The sequence below is a fragment of the Panthera tigris genome, chromosome B4, assembly GCF_018350195.1.
Source record: "Panthera tigris isolate Pti1 chromosome B4, P.tigris_Pti1_mat1.1, whole genome shotgun sequence".
Lineage (NCBI taxonomy): Eukaryota > Metazoa > Chordata > Mammalia > Carnivora > Felidae > Panthera > Panthera tigris.
Window position 1 is genome coordinate 102,266,637 of NC_056666.1, and position 6,857 is coordinate 102,273,493.

The window sequence follows — 6,857 nt, forward strand, 5'->3', positions numbered from 1 at the left end:
TTAAAAGTGAAATAGTCATAAGAAAGTGCTAGCACTGATTATTCCTGGGGAGTAGGATTGAACTCGAGGAGGAGTAAGAAAAGGGATGTTACTTTTCATTTCATACTACTTTCTAGTGTCTGATTTTAAAAAAGAATGAAAAAGTATGAGCACCTGGTTGCTCAGTTGGGTGAGTGTCCGACTTCAGCTCAGGTCAGGTTCGTGAGTTCGAGCCCAGCATTGGGCTCTCTGGTGTCAGCACAGAGAACGCTTCGGATCCTCTGTCTCCCTCTCTCTCTGCTCCTCTCCCTCTTGTACTCTCTCAAAAATAAACAAACCTTTAAAAAATAACTGAAGTGCATATTAACTTTATAAGAAAACAAAAAATATCATCCATGTCAAGAACTCACAGAGATGCATTAATAGTGAAAACTAATATTAGTAGTTTGGTTGGAGTATTAGGTTTTTGTATAGGTGGGTTTGTTTTTAAATGTCTGAAGTTTATCCTGTTTCCATAGCAACATTTCAACTATTGAAATGCTGCTCCTTTGCCTTCTTAAAAAGAGAATATTTGACGATTCAGTAATATAATGATTAGAGTATGTAACAATTTACAGGAAAGGTCACAAAGTTCAGTATCTTGAAATTTATGTGAATCTCTAGGCTAAAATAGAAATACAGTCTAATGCATAATTGGAACATAAGATGTTCTTTTAAGAGTACGGTATGTGATTCCAGGATTCTAGAATAAGGATATGGAAAACAACAACAAAAAATCTGTTAAGTAATAATGACTTCACTACAGCCAATTGTTCTTAAGTACTTTGATATTAAATTCAGAAGAAGGTGGTACTGTGTTATTATTATTATAATCATGGCACTGTTATTTAAAATGACTGGAAACCAAATCAAATCCAATATGTTGCCTAGCAACTACAAGAAACAAACACTTTGTTTCTTAAGCTAACTGACATTAAAACATTACCAAAGATTCCTAAAAATACCTGCTTCAGAGTTCAGTTCTCAGTTAATCTTTTTAGTTCTCAAACATGCTTTTTTCCTGTTGGAACATGTGACATTAAAATTCCTCAGATGCACTTTAGTAATTATCTCCGTAATTCATCTACTTTCTTCTGTCTCAAACTCCAGATAATTTGAAGTTGCTTTCATATTAGTATTCTAAAATGATAAATTAAATGCCTATAAACGTGAATAATTTAGCAAAACTTTTGGCTTAGAATGTAATTTTTGGTGCTACAGACGTGTGCTGAAGAAAGAAATGGATCGCAGGTGTCTTTTACGAGTAGAATCCCACTAACTGGGTCCTCATCCTGAAAAGACATGATTCCTGAGGGAGGAGGAGGGACACTTCATAGCTCTATCACGCAGAGCAGGATTAGAAGAAGTAGGTCTTGCAGATGAAGGCCTTGCCTAAATAGGAAATCTAGAAATCACCTAAACAAATGTGATTCCCTGGAGGGGGGTTAGTTTATACTCCTGCTATGAGAAATATCAGCCAGTCACTGTTTTTTGACAACACATTTAAAATATTGAATATTCTAACAAGAACAAGTTATCTTTTGTCTCATTTGCTTAGAGATAAATGGAGATAAGTCAGGCAGAGAAGACGTAATGTGGATAGATAATCAACTGACTGTTGTGTATTTAAAGTCAGAGAAATAAAAATAATGATGCTAGCGAATATTTATTAAGCATTTATTATGTGCTAAGTACTAGGTAAATGCCCTACATTTAATCCTCATAATTTCACTTGAAGTAGGTAGCTAGAGTTACTCTTTTTAAATGTGAAGAATTAATGGATAGAAAGTAACTTGCCTAAGGTTGCACATGGAAAGTGGCAGAACCAGTTTTAAGCCTGAGTCAGTCTTGGTTCCAAAGGTCTGGTTCTTGACCATGCGAGTACACTTACATCTCTATTTATTGTTTGGGAATAGCTATTCATCTATATTTCTAGGTTTGTATTCTGTTTTGACATTTTATTAAGATTGCCAGATAATTAAGAGATTGACAAATTACCGGAAACTAGAACATTTGTATTTTGCTGCATTTAATCTAGGTAATCAATAAATCTTACAACCAAACAAATAGTGCCATCTTATACATGTAGGCTATATGCCAACTCATCCTATTTTTCTACTGTGTTTTGTATAATTTTATTCCTCTAGAGCCTAGCTCAGAGCCTTAAGTATAAGCGTTCAGTGAAAAATTGTTGAATGAGTGAATCCTGTTTATATTTCAATCTTAAATGTGATTACTTGTAGTAGTTAAGTATTTCTGTGTGTTGAATTTATCAGGATCTAGATATGGTAGCCTCAACAGAAGCACTATGAGTCATGGTAATGTTCACATATTCATATATATATGTGTGTGTGTGTGTGTGTGTGTGTGTGTGTGTGTATCACTCAAAACAGCTACAAAGCATATATATACATATATACATATATATACATATATATAATTATAATAATAATAATTATTTAATCCAATAACCCTGTGAGATGGGTCCTACTATCCTTCTTTTACGGATAATAAAACTGAGGCAGAAAGGGATTAAGGAATTTGTCAAGGTCATAAAGTTTGTAAGTAGTGCAGCCAGAATTTGAACACAGGCTATCTGGCTCCAGAGACTGATGGCCTCGAAAGTATCAAGAGAAGGAGAACTGAGGAGTACCAGCCTGCCTGGGAAACATCAAGCTGTCTTTGCCTTCTTTTCCTCTTCATCCAATTTCATATTCTTTTTTTTTTTTTTTAAATGTTTATTTGAGAGAGGGGGTGGGGAGGGGCAGAGAGAGGGAGACACAGAATCCATGAAGCAGGCTCCAGGCTCTGCGCTGTCAGCACAGAACCCATGAACTATGAGATCATGACCTAACGCCCAACTGACTGAGCCACCTGGGCCCCCCTTCAACTTCATATTCTGTTCCGCACCTCACCCCTACTCCTTTTCCTCACTCCCAAGAATTACACTTAGGGTGACTGAATTATTTATTACACAGACAGGGATACTTTTTCGAGGAAAAGGCAGCACTAATTGGTTGGACTACCAGGGCAAAAAGTATGAATACAGACTGCTCTGGAAACTGGGATTTTGAATCACCATAAATATACTGAGCCTATGTTTTTCTTGTTTCTTTATTGTTTGAAGTTGTATGATGTTAGTAGAGTAAGACATGTGTACCACCTTTGATTTTGCCCGTGCGTATTGCAGGATATTAAGCTGTTTCTAATAGTTTGCTATTAAAAAATGGCCATATGTAATCTTCTGCCTTCATATTCCACACATACCCATGAGTAAATCTGCAGGACAATCTCTGCTAGGCTAAAAAGCATGCACACTTATAGCTTTGATGGACTTTGTTATGTTATACTTCAAAGAGGTTTTACTGATACTCAACATGCATGGAAGTGTGTGAGCCCAGTGCACTTGCCAGCAGAGGGCACAATAAATATCTTGGGTCTTCACCTATCTGATAGGTAAAAAGTGATATTTCAATGTGAAGTGTATTTGTCTTTCTCTCATTTTTGTTTCCTTGTCTATTCTTGTTCTTTCCTTTTTTTTTTCCCTTTTGTGTGGATGGCTTTGCTATTTGATTTGTGTGAGCCCTAATATAGCCCTTTGTGATACTCGTTGAAATGTATTTTCCAAGTCTATCATTGGTCTTTTTGTGTTGCTTTTAATAGTTTTTTCTTTTTTTTTTTTAAAAGGTTCTTTTTTTTTTTTTTAACATTTATTTATTTTTGAGACAGAGAGAGACAGAGCATGAACAGGGGAGGGTCAGAGAGAGGGAGACACAGAATCTGAAACAGGCTCCAGGCTCCGAGCTGTCAGCACAGAGCCCGACGTGGGGCTCGAACTCACAGTCCTCACGGACCGCGAGATCATGACCTGAGCTGAAGTCGGCCGTTCAACCGACTGAGCCACCCAGGCGCCCCTTTAATAGTTTTTTCTATACAGAAATTTTTATTTTCTTAGAGTTGTATTTATTTGTTCAATTATACTTTTAGGTTTTGAGTCACACTCTCACACACGAAAATTGTATTTTTTAAAAAAAAATGTGCCATAATTTCTTCTGATCCATCTGAAATTAATTTTGTGTTCTGGTGCTACAGATAGGATTAACTTGTTTTCCAGATGACTACCCAGTTTTCCAAAACCAGTAATTAATCCACCTTTTGCCACCATTAGTAATGCCACCTTCATTATATACAAATTCTGGTACGTATTTGGGCTTTTGGTAGGGGTCCGTTGATTCCTCCCTCTACTCATATGCAGGTACAGATTGTTTTAATTACTATAGCTTTATAATATGTTTTAAATATCTAATAAGGTTATTTCCTCACTGTAGACTTTTTCTCCCCAGAATTATTCTTTCATGTTTATTTTATATATTAACTTTAGAATTAGCTTGTCTGGTTGTAAAAATCCTACAGTTATTTTAATGAGATTATGTTAACTTTTAAATTATAGTGGAGAAAATTGGTATTCTGATTACACTGTGTGCTCCTATCCAAGAATATGCTATGCCTTTCCAACTGTCCAGGTTCTCTGTAGATCTCTTCCTCAGTGTTTAAAAAATTCTCTTCATATGGATCTTGTGAACTTTATTTTTATTCCTCGGAATTTTCTTTTACTGTTGCTATTATAAATGCAATTTTCTTTCATTGTATTTTCTAACATGTTATTGTGTGGACACATGAAAATGTGTTTAATTTCTTTTAAAGAATGGCTTACAAACACATGCATACATCCCAAATATAAAACTATATATAAAACAAATACATGATATTCTTTCAAAAAACATAAAGTTATTATTAAAGTTATTAGAATTATATGTTTATACACAGCATACAGACAATGTATCAGTCTATGGACTTGAATATTCAGATGAATATATATAAGGATTCAATATCAAAATCAGCACACATATATTACATTGCTTTAAGCTACCGCTGGGCTTTCCTTCCGTTATAGTCAGGTTGTGAATTGTCTCTAATTTATGAGGAAGAGAATTCTAGCCAGCTGGTAAAGGCAAGAGAAGACCAATTTAAATTTATTTCCTTGTCTTTTGTTTCTCTTTTTTTAAATTTGTTTTTAATGTTTATTTCATTTTGAGAGATAAAGACAGAGCAGGAGTGGAGAAGGGGCAGAGAGAGAGGGAGACACAGAATCCGAAGCAGGCTCCAGGCTCTGAGCTGTCAGCACAGAGCCTGATGTGGGGCTCGAACCCACAAACTGTGAGATTATGACCTGTGCTGAAGTCGGCCACTCAACCAACTGAGCCACCCAGGCGCCCCTCCTTGTCTTTTGTTTCTATCTCCTCTCCCTCATCAAGATATGTCAGTGACATCAACTGATACATTCTAAATTCTTTCAGAAAAGAGAAGAAAGGAAAAAAAACAACAACAGCAAAAAGCCTCAACAACCAAAAAATGCATTGTTCAAACTCCTTGGGTTCTTTTAGTCTCAGAGAAAAATTCAGGGAATTCCTTCTTTCTGTGATATAATCTTGTTGGATTCAGATTATGTTTACTCAGTTTATTCCATAATTAAGAAAGGAGAAACATTTTCCCTTTTGGTAACAAATGTGTTTTACCCCACATAATTCTGTAGCTATTGTAGTGAAATATAAAGTTTTGTGTTAGACCACACGACCGCTTGTTACCCACAGTTATGTCGCTTACTGACTCTGTTGTGCTGTTCTCTTCAGTCACTGCTGGGCTCACATGCCTCAGTTAGGAGTTTTGGTTTTTTTTGTTTTTTGTTTTTTTCCTTTCTTGGTGACTGTACCAACATGGCTACCAGAAGGAGAGGTGTTGACACATAAGTGAGGTGCTAAGGTCATTGGCTAGCAGTGGACTATTGCTCACACCTTCTTTTTTTTTTTTTTTTTTCTGACTGAAGCTGGCTTTGTTTGATTTCTGCCCCAAATGAGGTTTTTAGAATATGTGAGGAAAATATCTTTGGTAAGAGAAAACAAACAAAATAAAAACAAAAAAGTTGTCCCCTCACCATCCAAAAGCTTTGTGATTATTTTGTTTCTGAAGATAATTTTAGAAAATCATCTCCGCACCATGAGAACACACATTTGTCCCTGTTCTTGACAGCCAAAAGTGTTCAAGATGAGGACTTCTCTAAACAAGTAGCTTCACATGAAATGATTATGAATGTTTGGAAATTCCATGCAGGATGTGTGGAGAGGAAAGTGTCACTATGTTAGGAGGTGAACATTTTTGCTTGGACTGAATGTATACTGATGTCTCTCAAAGGAACCATTAACTGTGTAATAGGTAGGGATGCAAGTAGGATGTGATTTTCTAGCTAAATAGTGCCACAAGGCAGGCTTGGAAGTCAGACAGACTTGGATGGGAAATCTGGCTACATAACACACAAGGATCATGCATTTGGTTCCATCTCTTAATCTCTCTAGACCTCAGCTTCTTCATCATCTTAACTGTGTGTGTGGGGGGGTGGGGGTGGGTGTCTCCGTGTGTGTGTAAATGCTCTTTGTCAAATCAGCTAAGATATATAAAAACACCAAACCAGGTGCTTAAAAAATAGTGAATACTATTTTAAGTTTAAAAACTAGGCGTGGTTAAGAGTGTATTATAAACATCAAAACACTGGAACGTGTTAATTACCATGACAGTCAAATTAATGGGCATTTGATTCAGCTACACTGAGCTGTTAGTGGCAGTGTGCTGTTAGTGCTATGAAGACAAAATGATGTGGGGACTGGGGCCCCTGGGTGGGTCAGTCGGTTGAGCGTCCGACTTCGGCTCAGGTCATGATCTCACAGTTGGTGATTTCCAGCCCCGCATGGGGCTCTGTGCTGACAGCTCAGAGCCTGGAGCCTGCT